Source organism: Dipteris shenzhenensis, chromosome 19, assembly GCF_047967505.1.
Source record: "Dipteris shenzhenensis isolate YYH24624 ecotype China chromosome 19, Dip_SZ_1.0, whole genome shotgun sequence".
Lineage (NCBI taxonomy): Eukaryota > Viridiplantae > Streptophyta > Polypodiopsida > Gleicheniales > Dipteridaceae > Dipteris > Dipteris shenzhenensis.
Genome location: NC_141614.1, coordinates 37,085,086 through 37,107,238, shown reverse-complemented (window position 1 = coordinate 37,107,238; position 22,153 = coordinate 37,085,086). Strand labels below are relative to the sequence as shown.

Below are 22,153 nucleotides of genomic sequence, written 5' to 3'. Positions count from 1 at the left end.
ACAACATATTGATGGATCTTTAGTGTTTATAAAGTCACATTGAATGGGAGGATGTTGAAAGCTAGTGCATGGGGTGGGGTGAACTTCATACCAATGGATTTATGAGTTGTTTCACTACTATTTTTTAGAACAGCCTTTGTTCGATATTGAACTATCAATGTGATGTACAAGATGATCTACAATATTTATTATTGTCTTTGACACCCTTGGGTGGCTTTTGGGTCAACCTTGGTGTGTTATGTGATGATGCTCGACTTAATGCAGACATATTAAGATCATAGAGGTTACCATGACTTTTAAAACTCACATTTTTATTTTTCTTGCTTGTCTTCACGATTTTGCCTGTGACTTTCAGAGCTCACATTTTGATGTTTCTTGCTTGTCTTAAAGAGGACATATTAAGATAATTTAGGGCTTATTTGTGACTTTCAAAACTCGCATTTTGATGTAGAGTTTAAATGTGACTTCAAAACTCGAATTTTGATCATTATGCTCGTCTTACCTATCTTGCTCTTGGATTAGATATTTCTACTTAATTGCCATTTTCTCTCCTTGCATCGTCTTGCTCTTGCAAGCTTCTATAGCTTGCTATTTTCTATTGTTTTGGTCGTTTTATTGAGGAGACATCATTGTATTTATATTGGGCATATGTGATAGGACTTCTAGGTTTATTTGTTATGTTTGGAGATTTGGATTACTATTGTAATTGAAGCCAAGCATATTATTGTAATAAACAAATATACTAGGATTTAGTCAATCACTATGTTTCTTTCTAAATGTTATCTTTATTGGATTTTGAATGATACATGTCTAAGTTCTACTTTGGTATTAAAGGCTATTTCATTCTAAGTTTGTTAAGTTTGTCATTGAAAATCGCACTTTTGCTGTAGCATGGGAACCCATATAAATGGGTGAGGGGAGGCAATCTATCCATTTCTAAATAGTTGACTAAAGGGTCTAGATCTACATCAATTGACAATTTGACCCATTTTTAGAGATTGGTTGGTTTGAGATTAGTCCATCTAGGGAGGCGTCCCTTGCTAGGTGGTATGGCTTACAGTAGTACATGTATAATCTTCGCAAATCACGTCAATACAACTCGGATGACTGTTCATATGACTTGTATAACAAAAGCTAGCTTCATATGGTTTATAATAGTGCATGTATAATCTTTGCAAATCACTTCAATACAACTTGGATGACTGTCCAACTACTATCATAGCCAAAAGTACTAACATAGTAAAAAATATGAGCGAGAGTTGGATGAGGTGGTAGTCAAGTTTGAAAGCCTAAGTATATGTATCTAGTTCATCTTAAAATGTTGCGTTGCATAAATCAGAACAATCCGAGCTCGTAGATTAAGTATCTCTCCAATTGAACCTCACCGGGGTAACAACAGAATTTTTGTTATCAATTTTGAAACTAAAGGTCAGGTAGTCTGTATAAGCTTTGACGGAAGTTAAGCAAAAAAAAGAAAAATCTGGGAGGCTGTTATCAAGTTCCTAAATTCGAATTCAAAGAAACAACATAATAATTATTGACTTGAGAAGACATATCTAACCCATAGAGCAACCCGATCTCGTAGAAGTGCAAAAGCCAAACGATCTGTAGATGAATTAGTACAGAAGCTATGCAGTTCAGAGACTCTGCATTAATTGTGGAGGTTGTTATCAATAGTATATGGTGGCTTTCAAGAAAGTTAGACAGTTCGAAACCGAAATCAAATATAGCCTGTTAACAAAGTCCTAGTTGCGAATTTATCAGAGAATCAACATCTCAGTTACTTGAGATTACATATATATTCACGGATCTTGCAATCCGCTCTCTTTTACTGAAGTCTTTTTACAATCGAAGCTCTCCCACATGCTTCCAGCAAGAGTAGTGATCGATGGCTGCACTAATACATAAGCTAAGCAGTTCGGAAGCTCCACATGAATGTAAAATCAGGGAACTTACCATCCATACTACGCTGGATTGTTCACATTGGAATCTATCTCTCGCGCTTGCAGCAGTAGTCTGTCGCGGAAGTTAGACAGTTCAAAGGCGAAATCAGGCCGAAGCCAGTACTATGCTATATATTCTAACATCAATCTGCAGAAATTCTCACCAAGATGCGCTCTTGCACTCAAATGTAATCATTACACTCCTGAAACTAACGATAGTACTAGATGGCTAGTTTAATCCGTCCTGGAACAGTGCCCGCGCTTATCGCCAACACCATTTTGCGCTTCGTAACGAGTTTGTTCTCCAATCTATATGACTAATCTGTCATGATGGCTTGCAATTAGTCACCTTGTTAGATATTGGAGCTGCGGCTGCATTCTACGATGTGGGAGCCAGAACTGACGATGTGGGAGCCAGAACTGAGTCAAGGCTGCAGCTTGAGACATCGTAGAAATTCCAATCACAGTGATCTTGGAAAAAGAATGCCTGTCCGCTTTCCGAGTCCAGCTGATCGGGCTCAGTTTTTAGCACATTTGGTTTCAGCTCATTTGAATGCGACATAGTCGATACGCATGGCGAAGCCTGCCAATAGAAAGCAGCATTCACCCCTTGCTGGATTGAAGAAAGATCAGAATCAGAGCTCATGCTGCTACACGAGCTGCTGCACGACGAGGTTGAGGGCAGCTTAACTGGAGGTATACTCGGAGAACAGCCCAGAAGTTCCTCTATCATTTGAGAAGCGATCAGATCTTCGCTCTCTCTGGTGGTCTCACGTTTTTGGAGGCTCGGAGCTCTCACGGTACCATCATCTTCGTTATCAAGTTGCACTGTCATCACCCAGCTCGATTCAGATTGCCTGGTGCCCGCTTTCTTCTGCCAAATGCCGAGGTTGGATTTCTCGGGGTCTAGACGGAGGCACGTCAATGATTGTGTCATTTTGGTTTCCTTCTTCATGTCTGCTCCCTGTTGCAGTGATGCGAGGTAGCAATGCTGTAATTTTGCGATGAGGGTGGCAGACAAGAGGGATTTAGAAGAGCGTGGAGCGTGCGGATCAAGAGCGAAGTTAGTCCTGGCACGCGGACCACACATGAGGCGAGCAGCTTCATCGTAAGCCCGGGCGGCATCTTCGGCCGTTTCAAAGGTTCCGAGCCATACTCTCGTCTTCCTGCATAGATTCATCACATTAGAACCAGTTAGAAACTCGAAGGTATAGAAACTACAAAGAACAGTCGGAGATTGCAGCTTCTGAAACAGTTGTAGAGAAAGATTGAGACGAACGAAATATGCTGAGCACACGACAATGGACGCTAATATAAGCCGGGCTTTCGAAGTATCAAAGAAGGTGATCAGAGAAGCGAAATAGCGTAACGAGTGCATCCAATTCTCTTATAAAAATTCCTATAAACCAACGAAAATCATCAAGATGCCATAATGATCAGCTCGACTTTCAGAAGCAGCAAGCTTTCCATGAGTCGCAGGAATCTTCAGAAAAGACATGACCACCATCATGTGATATCATTCTTGACAATGCAGGTTGTTTGCATGCCTGCAATATACACAAAAGAGCTGAGGACGATCTGTAAATCCATCAGCAGGAACGACATTGATCAGCCCAGAAGACCAATTCAATGCGTTTGAGATTTTGGACGACAAAATGAGCTAGTAGTGAGGAATAAACCGTGAACACCCCCTCCGCCATTGATTATTGCATGGTCTGAATGAAAGCACACAAGCTTGGAAGCTGTGCTTTAGAATATCAAAAGCTCGATCGACTAAATATCTAAACCACTATCTAAATTAGAAACGACGATACCACTTTGACAAGAGAAGCAGAATGCATATGGATGCTAACGCTTATATATTCTCCCAACGATCGAGACGAGAGAAAAATAGGAACCAAATGTTGTGATTAGTGAGCTGGATTCAAACTTGCATCTAAAACAACAGAAACTAAGCAGTCAGAGGACGAATGAAACGGCAATGTTTCGTGAGATTTGGACACTGCTTGTTTTGCTGGTTACGTAGTGCAGGCTCAAAAGGCCAGATACTTCACTGGCCAAGTACCTTTTGTTGGATGCTTTTGGTTCCAAACAAGCACCCCACTCCTTTGCCTCAAATATACTACTCGAATACTTATCTGCACACTCTTACGTCCAACAATGTCACTCCCTTCAAAACCAAGAAATTAGCCGCAGCCATTGACCTTGTTTCTCCCACCATAGCAGCCATTGATTTGGATCACACTGATTATTTCCGGCAAGACCAGCTGGGAAGTGCAGCCGATATAGAGGTTGCAGCTGTTCGCGGGGGACTACTCAGAATAACGCAAATTTACGGAAGAATCACAGCTAGGAAAGCGCTCTATATTTGTCATCCAACTAGCCCAAACGAGGACGAATGGACGCCGGATGAAAAGTTGGATTCCGAACGAGGATGCATCAACGAAAGAAACACCCATTGAAGAAGTCGAACCGAAGGCAAACCAGACGTTTGAAGAAGGGTGTTGGAGATCATATTAGAAGAGAACGGGAACGCATCCCACGAAAAAGTACGTCGACGGTTGCACTAGATTAAAAACACGACGTAGTCATGGACACCGGAGGGGAAGAGGGGATGCTTACAAGAGTGGGTGGCGGATTTCAGAGACCCAAGAGCCCCAATGGCGTTGGCGAACGCCTCGAAATCGCTGGGGGCGAGCCATGGCGAGGTTGTCGGACGGAAGAGGAAGATGGACGGAAGTTTAGACGGCAGTTTGGACGGAAAGTGACGGAAATTTGGCCTACGACGGAAAAGAGGCTCCGGGTTTATGTAAAGGCCCGAGAGGAGGCGGGTCCCACGCCTGCCCACATGCGCCATCATGGCTCAGCATGCGCCCTGCCACGTCACCCTGACGCCGCCCCCCTGCCCCCACCTCCCCTTCCACGTCATCATGCCTCCACGCTACCCCCTACATATACGTATGTATTTTGTATATGGTACATCGTAGTATATTGTAAAGCAAACTCCCTCACTCAAGTTCTCTCGTTTATCGCATGTGCTCCATAGCGCAAGTTCTTGTTTATCGCATGTGGCACATCAATGAGTTGAGCAGGTGCACGGAAGGGGACGGAGAGAGAGAGAGAGAGAGTGAGTGAGTGAGTGAGTGAGTGAGTGAGAGAGAGAGAGAGAAAGAGCCTGAGTGAAGGCAAAAGAAGGAAAAAGAGAGAAAGAGAAGGGGGGGGGGAGGGAAGAGGGGGCAAGAGGAGTGAAGTCAAAGAGAAGAGCGAGTAAAGGAGCTTATCCCTCCTTGATAGCTAAGCTTAACCCTTCCTTACGTGCGTGCCATGAGCTCCAAATTGCTGAACTATGATCATTGCCTTCCCTGCCCCCCCCCTCTACAACAAGCCTTCTATATGGCCTTAGCACATGGGCATGTTTAGTATTGGAATACTTTGGGTTTGGAATCGGACTACTTAACCCATTCTAAACCATCTCGTTCAAAATGGGATTAATGTCAAAATTAGTGTTACTTTCCCTCATCTTGAGCCATGCCCATAGGCATTGTGTACACTATGCGTTTATGAAATAGGGGAGGATTTCATCCTGTCCCCATCATACTTTCACAGATGTTCTAAACCTGGATTCAAGATAGGAAATCAACTTTTGCACTAAAATAGGATAGCCCATTGCCATCCCATCACTCCAATCAATGTGGACTTTTAGACTTACACCAATCCCCTTTAATACCTTAAACATCCATTCTTTTAGGAAGCCTATGGTTACACTATCACATGTTTTCCTTTTTGCCCATGTGTGTGCCAATTTGAGCTCTTTGTCCCGATTGAGGTCAAACCAACTGCACCATCACCCTTTAGAAGCTACGACCTATTAATTAATTTCCATTCTATTGTACATAAAAATCACAAAGGTTTCATGGGGACCTTCACGAGCAATAAAACATAGTAATACAAGCATGCTCACTGACATTACTTCCCGTATAACCACAATGGACTTGTAACAAGCTGCAAAATAAAAATGAATGAAGGTATGCATGGTGTGAGTTGTCACAATCTAAGCTCGCCAGAAACCAATGGAGCATGTGGCCTACTATGACAACATATACACTCTCTGCTAAAAAAACATCATATTGCACTTCAAAACTATGGTCAACACACAATTAATAGGTGGAATTTTTTTAGTGCAAATAAAGGGCACATTATAGACCTTACCTAGGGGCATATATACATACATACACATGTATACATGCATATGTATATGCATGCACACATACGTACATATGTGCATGCATCCCTAATGCATACATGCATATGTATGTGCACTCACATGCGTGTACATGCATGAATACGCATGCGCGCACACACACACACACACATAGAGGCATGCATGCATGCACACATTGCTCACACATTGAAAGAGGGTGCTACTATAGCCTAGATGTAGAAACTCTCTCTCTCTCTCTCTCTCTCTCTCTCTCTCTCTCTCTCGCGTGCACGCTACACACATGCACCTAGGGGAGTTCACTACATATAAACTCTATGTATCATGTGCATTCAAGGGCTGTTTTAAAAACCCCTTGTTTGCAAATTTTTCATGAATAAAAGACACCCTTTTTCTCTTCAACCTGCGAATACCTGCTTTAGATGGTACCGTTTTGTATTTAAAAAATGTGTTCAAAAAATAGATTGAAAATTCCTTCTATTTAACACTCATGTTATGCTTACATATTTATGAGTGACCCCCATGAAAAGCACGTGCACGCATATGCACACATGCACGCACACACACCCACACGCATGCATGTATGCACGCACGTGCGCGTGCACACACACATACACATGCGTGAACGTGAACAAATAAACACATTCATAGACACATACACCACACATGCACGTGCATGCGGGTACATCTATACTTGTGTGTATTTTGGGGGGCATAGGGGCACGCATGTGCACTCATATATATACTTTGGTATATGCATACATACATGGGGCACCTGGTATCTAAAATATGTGCTATGCATCATCAGTATGAAATTTGACGAGGGAAGGTGACCAAGTTCTATAGAAATATTGAATACATTTTAGGATATACGAAATAAAGGAAAGGAAGGACAAAGCCATATGAAAATTATGTAAGCTCATGAACAAAGAAGGGGCGCACAAGTGGTAGAGGATCTATAGAGTACCTATGTAGTAACAAGACCATAGAAATTATTATGCAAGTAATCTAAGAACATATAGGTCTTCCTACATATAATACATTTTTGAAATTTTTTCAATTGGGGGGACCTATTTAGTTTATATTATGAATCCCAAGATTGTGGTATAAGGAGGAGGGGGCTTTAAATATGTAGGTTAATTTCATTTAAAAAAATACAAAGAACATTTAGAATAATATGGATTTGAACCAATTTTTAAAGATAACTAAAGACGGGCTAAAGACACCTTATAATTATGCAAACAATAGTCTAGTTGAAGCATATAAATTAGAAAATAGCATGGCGTCAAATATAGGAATTAAGTTTCTTTTGGGTTTAGAAGTCTTTAAGTCCTTGACACAAAAAGTTGAAGCTTTTATTGCCATGTAGTTGGCAATAAATATATACATAAAGAAATACATAATTAAATATAGATATCTAGTATATGGATGCATGCATGCATGCATGTATTGTGTGTGTATATATGTATGTGTTTGTTCAAAGATATGTACATACATATGCACACACAGTGTGTACTTGTGCACATGTGGACGTGCACATGCGTGCGCACACACACACACAGTCACTCACTCACTCTTATAGACTTTTACTTATTGATTTATTTATATCTAGATGTAAGAATGTAAAATGTACTTATCTAGTATTCAAATATGTTTGTCTTTGCCTATTAGATGGGAGGAATACTAATTCACCTTACATGTGTTCATCTATTCCTTAAATCAAATCATGGAAATGAGTAGTATAAGATGTGCATCCTTGATCATGAAACCTTTCACCACCATTCTAAACAAAGAAGGTGAACAATTCAGCCAAAATTCACACATTAATATTTGGACATAGTCATTTACAAAATTGGAAGTAGACCAACAAGAATATGTGAAACATATTACAAGAATGCTCCATTGTTTCACAACATAAACATGTAAATGAAATCAAGGAGGAATTGGTGTTTTAGATATGCTAGGTCATAAAGAGTTAATTTTTTATTTGCACTAGCACAAAACTGGTTTTAAATGCACAACATGATTTGTAACTTTTACTCTCTCTTTTCCCATCTTTATGAGATTTTAACCCTAAGCTATACTAAAAGTGTAAGAAGGAGCATGCTTTCTTATAATTGGTACTACTAGTAGTGTTATTATGTTTTTTCTTTACATTGACAAGTAATATATTATATTCATTGAAAAGATTCGTAACTATGTATTGGTTGAACTTTACTTTCATGATAGATTTTAAAACAATATCAAATCAGGGTTCCACATTCATGTAATTTTGATTGATGTAGAAGGGAAATTGGAATATTTCCAAAGATATATTTAATTACTTAAGCATCAACCAGTTCAAGATTGGAAAAGTTTGCTTTGCAAATGTGTAAAATAAATCCTATAGGACATGAAATATGATACTAAGTATTGCATCCTTAAATGTTTGGGAAAGTAGAATGAAATGTACAACATTTGAAATGCAAGAATACCTACTAGTATAATTTATTTATGTAGGAGTAAGCAGGCCACCTAATTGGAAAAATCATTACAATTTGTCCTCATAAATTTAAGTTTATTACACAATGTATTAATAAAGATTTAATCATCATATACACTATATCTAGAAGATTCTTTGTAGTAGAGTGATACATCAGTAAAGATTTAAGTTATGATCCATGGAGTAGAGTGATATACTAGTAAATATTTAAGGATCATATAAACTTTATCTAGATCCATTGCACCAATAAAGTATTCAAGATTATTACATTGTGTAAGCAACACCTTTTAACTTGTCCTACTAGGAGCTATGATTAGGGTAAAGATATCAATCTTATCAATATTAAGAGGCAAAAGGATCATTGAATAAATGAGAGTGCATATTTGGGTGCTAAGTTTCCAATTGTCTATACTGTCCCAACAATTTATATAACTCCCTTGGAAATTTCCTTGCCAAAGAGAAAATTTTGAATAATTGATCTCTCTCTCTCTCTCTCTCTCTCAAGTAAATCCTAAGATAGCACTATTTGTGGCTATTGAGAATTGCCAATAGTAGCTAGAATATGGGTGAGGCCATGATTAAGAGAGAATAGAACAATAAGAACTTTGAAATTGACAATCAAGATACCAAAATTGAAAGATCTTATACTCAAATCAATATGTGTTGAGCTTGTTGATTTCATACTCAAATCAATATGTTTTGAGCGTGTCCATTCCATACATAAGCTACATATTGTAGAAAATTCAAAAATTATATTTCTTGCAAATAGGTTGTTCCTTTGTCTTATCAATTAGATAACTATACAACCACACTTTCTTTATGAAGTCCTACCACATAATCCACTCTTTATTTCTTTTTAGTTCTACCAAGTAATCCTAAATTTTGTTTTATTATATATACTATCCCCCCTTGCAAAACTTTTATTTATTTAAAGCAAGCCTAGTTTCTAACAAATAGAGGAATTCAATAATGGCCCCTACATTAATGCACATTTGAATATCAATAGAGGCTAAAGAAACCTAGCACTATGCCATATAAAGTGGCTTTGATTTTGGTTAGATTTCAAGTGTTATCTTCTTTGGCAAGACAACCAAGTATAAAGAAAATGTGGTACACTTTACAAATCACATCTTGTTTCACTCGTAGGCATGTATGCCATTGTACTTTTTCCCAATGAGATTCACAAATTTTGGTAAAATTATAACAACTTGATATGAAATTAATGATATAAGTGCATAGTGGGTTTTATGTAATCATTCATGGACATTGTAATCATCAAGCTTATGGATAACTTGATCAAGCATTCCAAATCCATTATTAAATTGATCAATTGTCTATATTATTGACTTTGCACATTCATAAGGTTTCAACTTAATTTTGAAGGATGTATTATGCTTTATATATTTTTAAAATTTCACCTATAGGTCAAAACACATGGTTTTGTATACACAAATATGTAAATCAAATGCTTGATCATTCAAGGAGTTTTTTGTGTGCAATTTGGAAACATTGGCAAGGAGCATTGTCATTGAGAAAAATTGATAGAATGCAATTGTTGGTATGGAGAGAAGAGAAACTTTTAAAGGTGTAGCTTGGATTTTCTTACTTGGGTTTGCTATATTCTCTATACATGGCACTTAAGAAATGATCCCAATTTAATAATGGGAAGTTTGTTAATGCCTTTGGAATTTTTCATTGGACTAATAATGGACATTATTGACTGTCCAATATGATAACTTCTTTGTCATCTTATAACGAACAAAAACTGCACTGAAGAATTTCAGTAACAACAATGGATACTCATCCTTTTGAGAGAATGGACTTATGTACAATCTTGCAATGTGTAGAGTCACTAGATATCAACCTTTTATATGGGGTAACTAGTTAAAAACTTATGTGCATAAGGACTATGTAACATAGACTTTCGACTCTCTAGGAAAGTTGTTTAAGTGTAGATAACCTTGCTTTCTGAGGTTGTTTGATGGGCAGGCATGCAACCCTAAACAGTTTTTACGAAATGCCATGAAAAATTGAGCTATCTTCAAAAGAGTGGATTGCACCTAGATAAATAATTCTGCATGGCTACAAAAGATTAACTAGACTTCTTATCAATGCATCATTGTAGGTTACCCTTGGAAGACCTTTGGTGATATCGGTGACTTGGATAGAGTAAACACATTCGGGCTAAACCTTGATGGTAAGGCAAGCCAATGGTACAGGGCCTTAGGAGTGGAGGAAAAAATCAACTTGGAGACGTTAAGGAAGGCCTTTATAGTGGGATTTGCTCTTACTGGCCCAAAATGGAGTCCGATCAACCACTTATTTGAGCAAAATGAGCACGAAACCCTACGGGATTACATCGCTAGGATTAAACATGTGAATTCCTATTGCAAGCCACATGAGAGGATGAGTTACTTTAGTGCAAGTAAACTAAGCATATTATACATTTTTGGTGCATGTTCACTATGTAATCACTAGTACGTTGGGAATTAAGAACACATAATTAGAGTCTTTACACACATGAAAGACTAACAATTTGGCTAAGAATAGAGTAGTTCCTAGCTTCAAGTTTACAAGTTGAAATGGTTCCAACTATCCTTATTGGAAAGATCCAAATGGTTCCTTATTGGCTGAGAATAGAGTGGTTCCTTATTATTATACCTCAAGGGGGCCCCTCATAAAGGCACCTTCATAAATCGAAGGGTGGCCCCTCATAATGCAGGAACCTCCCAATAACCATTAACCCCCCTCCCCTCCTCCCTTTTCCAATAATCAATGTATTTTTGAATTCTTTTCAATTTGAGGGTCCGTATTCCAACTTTAGTTCCTCCATTTCCTATTCTATTTTGCCTTCTCTCATGACTTTTCTAGTATCCTCATTTCTCCCCTCTTTTTATTGCTCCCTTAGAGCGCGGCCACATGTGCCACGGATTGCAGAGAAATTGGATCTACAATGGGCAATTCCTGGCCACATGCAAACGAATGTCCTACGTCAAAATTCGACGTGCAGATCTTCAAACGGAGGTGCCAAATCTACACGAGCTAGCTTCAAAGCCACCCAGCTGGAGAATGGAGGTATGGATGCTCAATGACGGTGCCAAAAAGCCCCCTCCATTCACCAGCCAAAGCTCTAATGAGACGATTGGGTGGACTCCAACGCTTCCCATCTTGAAATCTGCATGCTTTGAACAAGTGTCATCCTCCCTAGCAACCTTCTACTAGATTCCATCCGTGTGAGAGCTGCTCCTCAACTAGTTTGCTTGCGTAGATGCTCAGAAACACAGAGCTTTGGAGGAAGGGCAACAAATTATAGATTTTGGGAGGGTGGCATGTGGCCGCACTCTTATTATCCATCCTCCTAATCATTCCCCTTCCTCTTTATTCCCTCCCTTTATTTGATCCAATGCTATCTTCGGCCCTACCTTCCAATTCCTCCCATTCTAGCCCTATTGCATGTTATCCTCCTTTTATCTTATCCCTTGCTCAAAATTTCCTCCCCTCGATTCCTCACTACTCCTTCGGACTCCTTCGCAATTACCCTCGTCCCTTACCAAATATGTCTACCATGCCAATTCTTGAGTGTTTGCATGGCCAACCTTTGCTGTATTGAAGTGTGCTACTTTGTGAGCTACCTTGTGAAGCCATGTGCTACCTTGTAAAGCAATGGGACCTTGGACGTGAGGCCGAGGCAGAGAACGCCAAATGAGGAGCCAATCACTTTGATGCCCCGGCCCTTGTTCGGCATGGTCTTTTGTCCTCTCTTCTTGAGTCGGCAAAGCCTCATTCATGACTACACTCTAAAATGGGAAGATTTCCGCTGTGAACTTTTAAAACATGCCACTCTCAGACTCTCTCTCAGAGCGAATGGCGATCCATCATCCGATCATCCATATCGATCCAAAAGATTGGCTGCGCGCTGAAATTGGGTGCTGGTCCAAACTTATGCAAATTGCAAATTCATGGACTTCGACGTTTTTGAATTTGAGACTCGAGACTCTGCATCCCTGACACTCTGAGAGAGAGACAGAGAGAGGGAGAGAGAGAGTCTGAGAGCGAGAAAGAGGAAGAGAGCTTCATTATCATCCACCCCAATTCCGTGTCTAAATTACCAGCGCATTGAATGATCAGCGATTGATGAATCAACTAGAACTCACCTATCCGCCATATCCCGCGTGCCCAACTGACAAGAAGACAGACGAGGCGACGGAGGAGAGACCAATTGGGTGCCGCAATTGAGGGAATGAACGTGCCAAGTATGAAGAGAAGCGAATGATTGTAATCAAGGCACTCACGCCGTCGCCATTGGGAGCTCTAAGGATGATTGATGGGGAGATATAGTCAACGGGAATCGGCAGGCCGAAGGGGCGGAGTTTGCAATGCGGATTGTGGATTGTCAATTTGTCAGGAGTGTTTCAGGCCTTGCACGAGAGGCTCTTGTTGCCTGAACATGGAGGCTCCGAAGGGGGCGTGTGATTGTGCTATTTATGTGCAAACCGCTCCTCCTCGACCAATACCCCATGTTGCCTTTCTATAAAAGCCGGCCCCCTCGCCTTGTGATTATTGATAAGATATTGCAATATAAGCGCAGGTCCCAGACTCCCCCATCCACAGATTTCTTCTTTGGATATTTGCTGCAGAGACCTTTTTAGCTCTGCCCCTTTAGGGCCTCACAGCTCTCGCTACCTTTGAAAGCCGAACAAGAGTGGCACTCCTCTAGGCACGTGTGCCCCTTGTATTTCATTTGCTCTATGCCCACACCCCCTTCTTCCTCATCAGAGGCCTTCCCCATACCATCGCTATGTTCAATGCATAGCCTCTTTTTGCAAGAGGCTCTCGGAGGCCCTCTAAAAGCTTTGACGCCGTCTCCATACAAGCCTGTTAAACCTTTGCAATCTCTGGCCTAATCAGTATTTTCTGCAAGCACCCTTGAACGGAAGTCAATGATTGAGGAGCGAGGGAAGGACACGTCACTTTGGGGCTTCTGCAAAAGACCTCTAAACACCTGAATTGTTGCAAGCAGCGCAAGCAGGGTCAAAATTTCAAACTTTGGATTAAATGATTGAATGTAGGAGGTATCGTAGGAAGATGGTGCTTCAGATAGAGAGGATGCGTCCATGGCTCTATGGGGACGATCCCCATTATGGTGAGACAAGTTTGAGAAGTTGGTCTAGGGGGTCGATGGGGACAGCCTCTAAGAGGCCTTTCCCACGTTTGGCAAGTCTGGCAAATATGCCAGAAGCCTTGGCATTCGTAGGCATAGGCAAGCATTCATCCCCGCGAAACGTTTGGAGTTTGGATAGATGTTGGAACGGAGCAAGCATAGCTATCGTGGACCTTACTTTCAAAAGTGGAAGGAGGGGATTAGCTCCAAATTGCCAAGCCTCGGATCGCGCTTGGGTGGAGAGGGAAATTTCATGTCTCCGACGAGACTCACAGATGCTTGATTTTGGCATTGAGAACTATGGGCCTCCCGTCGGAGTTGCTATAGCATGGGCATATCGTAGCAAAATGCCGAATTGGTAGCCCTCGAGAACGAGGTGTAACAAGGTCCCAATCTACAAAGTGCCACCAATCTTGCCATATGAAATCACGTGCTATCCTATAAACAACTGCACAACCCAAAGTAGTGAATGGCAATATAGATGAAACATAGACAAGCACTGGTTCCAATACATGTTTCAGAACAGTAAGCCTAGACTAGAAGGCTTACTATTCCGGAAGGCTTTAGAATAGGGTGTGTATTCCCTATAAAGTTTTCTCTCTAGGGATTGAGGCAAAATCACTCCACTTAAATGAAGCCATTCTCCCATGAGAAGGTGAGAGCCGTATAATGGAAGAGTTTTTGCATATGTGACTAGGTTCTCTTGAATTCTACTATTTTCACTACTACACTCTTTGCATTCTACAACCTCCACTATTCTCCACATTCTCTATGTTCCACACCCTCCACTACTTCCACACTATTTTGAGTGGAAATACTATTACTCGCACTACTCTCTACATTCTATAGGTTCCACACCCTCCACTACTTCCACACTATTTTGAGTGGAAAAACTCTTTGAACCTATAGCAAGAAACCTTGCCAAGGATAGCTAATTAAAGAATAGTAGCCAGATAAGAAAGAGACCAAGAAGATGAGTAGAGAGTCATTTTTAGAAACCCACAAGCAAGATAGGAGAGGGAGCTTCAACAAGATATCCCTAAAGCTCAGCAAGTTTTATGCCAATTTGCTTCAACCTTGAGCACCAAGCTGTGGGTGGGCATAAAGAAAGAAAATTCCACATCCACAAACAACCTAGAGGGAAGACCAGACATATGTGTGAGTAGGTTTAAGGATTACAGGTCATATAAAGAAAAATTGCATGCAAAATTAAATATTCACGAAAGCTTGCAACCGAGAAATCTTGGAACAGTGATTGCAAAGATATGTAGCAAAAGTTCAATACAAAATAAGCTTCTAAAGTGGAGGCAAGCAACTCAAATGATTGACTTTGTATTAAAACAGTAGGAGTATCTACGAAGAGGTATACCAACATACAATTTTGATAGATGTGTAGAAGATGCTACACAGTGGAAGCTTGTGAGGAAGCTCTAAGAGGAGGAGCTCCATGAGGAATAAAAGAAAAGGTATAAGCAAACAATTTGTAAAATAAGATTGAATAGACAAACCACATACAAAGAGCTTAGAAAAGAAGAAACCATGGGAAGAAAGGCAACAAACAATGTTGTAAAGGAGGTTGTGAATGGCTCAAACAATGAGCTATAGCAAGAGATATCTCTAGTAAATATAAAGGGGAGTTATGAAACCAAAAAATGGATTGGGTGATTGAAGAACAAATTTCTTGAGGAGAAGAGTCATGAGGAGCTACACATAAAGGAGTAGAGAAAAAGCCGGATGCAACTTCAGAAGGAGTGGAGCTCGGAAGAGAAGGTGGTGCCTACTTCATTTCAAAACTTAAGGCACCTCCAAAGATACTTCTTCGAGAATCCAAAGGCAAAAATATATTAATCATTTATTTCTTTGAACCTTCTAACCTCATGTGAGAGTCTCTATCGTAATTGTAAGAGCTTGAGCATATGTGCAGGAGGTCATAGCTTCAATCCCCCATACGTGCACTTGAAGTGAAAATTTGTCATGAGTGGGATTCTTGAACTCCAAAGTTGCAAAAATTCACACATGAAAATTGTAGAACAAATTTCTTGAGGAGAAGAGTCACAAGGAGCTACACATAAAGGAGTAGAGAAAAAGCCGGATGCAACTTCAGAAGGAGTGGAGCTCGGAAGAGAAGGTGGTGCCTGCTTCATTTCAAAACTTAAGGCACCTCCAAAGATACTTCTTCGAGAATCCAAAGGCAAAAATATATTAATCATTTATTTCTTTGAACCTTCTAACCTCACGTGAGAGTCTCTACCATAATTGTAAGAGCTTGAGCATATGTGCAGGAGATCATGGCTTCAATCCCTCGTAGGTGCACTTGATGTGAAAATTTGTCGAGTGGGATTCTTGAACTCCAAAGTTGCAAATTTCTCACATGAAAATTCAAATCCCAAAATTTCGATCACCAAAAGCTAGTGATAAATAAAAGTTGTTGATTCACAAATTGAAAGGAGAACACCAAAGTATCCATAATTTTTTGCTTAGTAGTGAAATTTCAGAGATTTCTAAAGTATAATTGAGAGCACACCTTTTTTTCAATGTGCATTGATCAATTGATGGGTAGTAGAATCAAAAAATAGAATCATTGTGCATTGATCAATTGTGGTGGGCAGCAAAATCAAAAAACAAAGTGTCAATGTGCACAAGTGATTGAGTCACTGAGATGACATAGTTTCATGGGGGGAAATTGAAGATGGAAAATTACTACCTCCCAGTACAAAATTTTACACAAGAAGTGAAGGATGCCTATGATGACATCAATGCCAAAGAAATAGAAATTTTTACAACATGTCTAAAGAATACATCAGTTTTGCTCAAGTGATGCATTTGATAGAAGCACCTACGTTGTGGACTAGACTGGCATCCATTTTATGAGAGAAAGACATTGGTCACATGTCTTAATTTGAAGACACAATTGGTGATGAATTGATGGATCTTATAAACAAGATGAAGGTCCTCAATGATATAAAGACTGAGAATGGATTTAAAAAAATTACATGGAGTTACTTGGATAGATACTTCAAAGTATAACCCCATCCTATGAGGGCCTCAAGGTGATTGACAAAGGCACCCAGTGTAGTGATTAAAAAGGGCACATCTATCAAGTTTGATGCCTGATAAGCCTATTGATCTAAGAGTATGATTGAAGAAAAGGATTAAGGGAATCCTATGAGTGCCTCAAGGTGATTGACAAAGGCACCAAGCGTAGTGATTGAAAAAGGCACATCTATCAAGTTTGATGCCTAATAAGCCTATTGATCTAAGAGTATGATTGAAGAAAAGGATTAAGGGAAGACCATGTTGGTTGCACAGTGATTGCAAGGATGTGCAATATGTAGTTCAAAGGCAAGAAGCCTCGGAAGAATGCACAGCATGGTGAGGGTTCTGGGCCCAAGACTAGAGTGAACAAGAAAAATAAAACTCAATAGTGGCAACAATCTTTTGTTAAGAAAACTCCATCTACAAAGAGCAAAATTAAATGGTATAAATGTGGCAATTTGGGCCATATTCTCAAAGAATGTTGTAGCAAGTCAAGGATGATACATGGCAACAATTGAAAGATACAATGGAGAGCAAACGTGATAGAAGTAAAGTATGCTTGTATTGGGTAAAAATTGGGTGATGCTAATATCAAAGACATTAGATGATGGACATCTTGATGTATCAAATAAAACTAACCAAGATATGAGGATAGTGGATTAACGTGCATCACCACACATGGATTGCGGACATGATTGGTTGTCAAGGGATCTTTAGATGCTCCTCTAGGATACAATCATCCTCTTCAAATAAAGCCATTGGTGACATACTATCTCATCATCTAAATGGTAAAGTAAAATCCATTTGTGATGTTCTTTGCATGCCAAGACTTGCCATGAATCTATTGTCAATCGTACAATGTGATAATTAGAAGACTTGAGTTCTCTTTGATGATAAGAAGGTACTCCTATTCATGATAAGAAGGTACTCCTATTCATGAAAAGACATGTGGACATGAATTGCATTCTTACAAGTTGGAAGACACAATCCCTAGTTAGAGAGTATGCATGATTATCCATACAAACACTTATTTATGCTATCAAAGGTATCCGAGGGATTCACTCTTAATAAAATGTGGACATCACTTGCGTGCACGAGCTTCTAGAAAACCCCCTATATGCAGTCCATTTAGTATGATAAAGCACCCCTATTTAAGCTTATAAGGATACCACTAAAATCCTACTATGTCCTCTCTTGCCTTAAATCTAATAGTATCTCATCGGTATATATTAGACCAACCTTAGATATTTGCGATTATTTTTTTCCGCACCATGGCCTAAAAATAGCCATAGTTTGGTACATGACTGATTGTAACTAGTCAAATGTGTATGTGTGTGATCTTTCTTGTTGTTTTTACGTTTAGGGTAAAAATTAGTAGATCTCTCCAACCATGCCCCCCCCAAAATGGCATGCCCCTAACTTAAATTTAAGATTGGAAAAAAGTGAAAAGGGTTCCACCCCTAATGTATAAGCTTAAGCCTCATCTTTCAAATATTGAACACTCAAATGATATCATAAGTTTCCCCTTGTGAATCCCCCAAGAAAAGGTATCAGAATTTCAGCTATAGATCCCTATAGTTTCTTGAATGTAAGAATATGGTCAAAGGACTTCCATCAATCAAATAGGGCGATTTGTGTGAAGGATGCATTTTTGGAAAATAGACCAAATAACCTTTTCCCAAGGGTCAAACCACTAGAGCCAAGAGAACATTAGAGTTGGTACACATTGATATCGTTGGGTACATGGCCATACAATCACTTGGTGGCAGCAAATATTTTGTCATGTTTATTGATGACTACACAAGGAACATATTTGTATACATCATGATGAAAAGGTCTAAATTAATTGAGAAGTTGAAACAGTTCAAGACTGATACAAAGCAATCTAGCTATTGAATCAAATGCCCTATATCTAATAATGGGAGAATATGTCTATAGAGACTTTGCTAGGTTTTGTAAGTAATGGGAAATATTTAGAGAGCTTTTATTGCCTATGAAACAAGAACAAAATGTAGTAGTGGAAAGCAATAACCACACCATTGTTGAGTGTGCAAGAAGCATGATGCAAAGCTTGGCAAGTTTAGGGTAGACAAACTTTGTACAATAGCTAATTTGTTGAGCCCATACCCTATTACATCTTTATGTGATATCACAATAGAGGAAACATGGAGTGGAAATAAGCCAAATTTTCACCATTTCAGAGTGTTTGGATCAACTTCCTATGCTCGTGTCAAAGGATAGGAAGGGTGCATTGACTCTATGTTGGAGCAGTTTAGAATGTTGGATGCCATTTCTTTGAGTACGCCTATTGAGACTAGGCACAAGATGCAAATTTTGGAACGTGTAACATTCTTTAGATCCTATACTTCTACCACCAAGTGGCTGGTAGGATCATCTACATGATGACATCAACATGGCTTGATATTTGGTATGCAATAGGGCTTTTGAGATAGTCATAGCAAAGCCATGTGCCCATCATTAGAATGGAATGAAGTGGCTTTTTAGATACCTTAGTGGGACAACCAATGATAGGCTAGCGTATATGAAATAGAGCCCATATGCAAAGCTATAGCTAGATGGGGTTTTGTGATGTATATTAGGGAGGTAACCCAGTTACAAGTCTATTGTCCAGATACACATTCAAATTTCATGCTAAATGCTCCTTGTGAATCTTGGACTAGCAAGAATAAGCAGTCATGGCATTGTATATAGTAGAGGTTGAGCAAATATCTCTTGCATCGTGTGCATGTGAAGCCATATGGATTTAGAGGATCTTGGTGTAGTCTAAGATCGTGCTACCATGATCTTTTGGGATAACCAGAGTGCCATTGCCTTGCAAAGAATCCAAAAGCACATGAGAGGTAAAAACACATTAGCATCCTCTACCATTTCCTATGACATTAGGTGGAGCAAAGAGCTATTTAGAGAGTTCACTATTTCTTTGAGGACCAAGTAGTAGATTTGTTCACAAAACGTTACACAAGAAGTTTGAAAAGTTCAAACCCTGTCTATCTCTTCGTGACATAATGACCATCCAATGATATTGGGTTGCTAAAGTATGTACATATCGTGGGATATACATTAATATATTGTATACATGGGTAGATAGATAGGAATATAGAGGACTCTAGAAGGGATCCTAAGTCACGGTGTGTATAGTCCTTATTGACTTAGGGTAACCCACATTAGGGCTTAGTACATATTGTATCATGTTCATCTTTTTGTCATGGATAATAGTGTACATTTTCTATAGCCAATAGGTTGATGTCTTCTCTCATCCTCATCCCTATCTAAGTTGAGTATTTGCACCATCACGTGTCTTATAGTAGCAGAGCTTCAAGGAATATTCTCACTTTTTTGAGTTTGCATTACCAAAAAGAGCAATGCTGCCTCCACTAGTAGCTCAAGTTGGCCATGTCAACTCATTTGCCATCCTCTAGTACTACCAAATGCTTAGGGATAACCTTCAAGGATAATTTCTCATCTTCATCTCACTATGTAAATTGAGTATTTGCACCATCATATGTCTTCCATCCTCTAGTACTACCCAATGCAACTATTTAATAATATGCACCTAAGGTGATCAAGATGGGGAATGTCCAAAGCTAGCCATCTCCTAAAATCATTCAATCCCTTAGGATATCCCAATGCTCAGGGATCAATCATTGCCAAAAAGTATAAGTTTGAGCTCCAAACCCAAAGAGAGATAGATGTTTAACCCAACTCAACATACTTTGGTTGCAACACAAAACTAGGATAGGTTGAGGTCGAAGGGGGGCTTAGATAATTCCTCCTCTTCTCCACTCCATCCCTCAACCACCTTTGTTGGGAACTTAGAAATAGCGGGGTAGAACCTAACACAATAAAAATCCAACCTATGATGACGTTGAGGTTGTCTAAGCTATTGGTACCCATTGAAGAAGGTCAAGGCTCAGGGGCCCATGACAATTGAGCTCTATTGTATATGGCTTAACTATGCTTTCTGATAGCACTCAATGTATCAGTACCACCAAATCACCATTGATCTTGTATATGGATTCTATCACAAAGGAAAGTGGATAATCCCATCGAATCAACCTATGGCAAAAATAGTGCTAGAAGTTTCTCATTGCATTGAATCTGATGCATGGATGCTTTATCTTCATAGTCGATTGAGTTGACCTTCAACCTCAACCCGAGTACCACATCCACAACACATCGATCAATCTGTCTTGCTGATTGATCAATGGCAAACACATCAACCCATTTGATCATATCTAACTCAATTGGCCCTATCGACTAGTAGGTTATTGAGGGCCTGACCATCACAGGTGCAACCTAAGGCTAGCAGATCGATTCACTTGACAACACGAGCTCAAATGCAATCGATCATCCAAAAAGGACTCCATGCACACATTCTCCCATTGTAAATTCTATAATAATGGATGAGAAAAGGGGGGGGGGGGGGGGGGTGTTTCCCTTCCTCTCATATCTTCTATTAAGGGATTGTCGGATTGATTACAAGTTGATTAATTTATTTTTTGTATTTGGGTTTGTAACTCTAAGTCTCCTCCTCGTGTCTATTGATTGGTAAAATTGTTGGCTTTAGGAATCGTCCAGTGAAGCATAACACCCTCCCCCATTCTTATTCTCATTAATCATCTCAAATACGATCAAGGAACCCTATCATGTAACCTATGCACTTATTGTTCCTTCTACTAAATTGATAATTTCCATCACCATGCACTTTGAGTGCATTATCATCGATGAAAAAGAAGTATGCTTGCATCCAACTCTCTTGCTATGTTGGAAGTATCATTTGGCTAACCCTCATGCAATGAAATTGAGGTATGACCAAGGGCCTATCTCCTCCACTCCCTCACTTCCATCTTACCTAGTCGCCTTAACAAGTTAGTTTGAATGACCTCCCAACTTGCACATGTCAACAAATGTCTTAGAAGACAATTATTAGCCTAGGTCCCCTCAAGGATCATATGCCATGCATGTAACCTTGCATTTGATCATGGGATAATTGGTTTATTGAAGAGTGCCATAAGGCATCTTGATTCAAGGACTCTAGAAAAATTCCCTTCTATAATAGGGAAATATCAAGGAATAGTGGGTGGCCAGAGAAAAATCCATCAATAGGTAAAATGCATAGTTAGGTGGTACTTTAAATACACCTTGAATGCATGTGCTATATGGTGTTTTACATGGAAATGCTTTGGGGGTCTAACATAATCAATCTCCCATTTTTTAAAATGAATTTTTAGCAACAAGTGTCTTTCCACAAGGTGGGCCACTAACAACTTTTCTAGGAGGATGTTTTGAGT

General features: G+C 39.6%; 1 pseudogene; it reads right to left on the bottom strand.

Moving 5' to 3' along the window:
• Nucleotides 1–2,322: 2,322 nt before the first annotated feature.
• LOC147890424 (ethylene-responsive transcription factor WIN1 pseudogene) lies at nt 2,323–4,645 on the bottom strand (annotated as a pseudogene).
• Between the last annotated feature and the right edge of the window lie 17,508 nt (nt 4,646–22,153).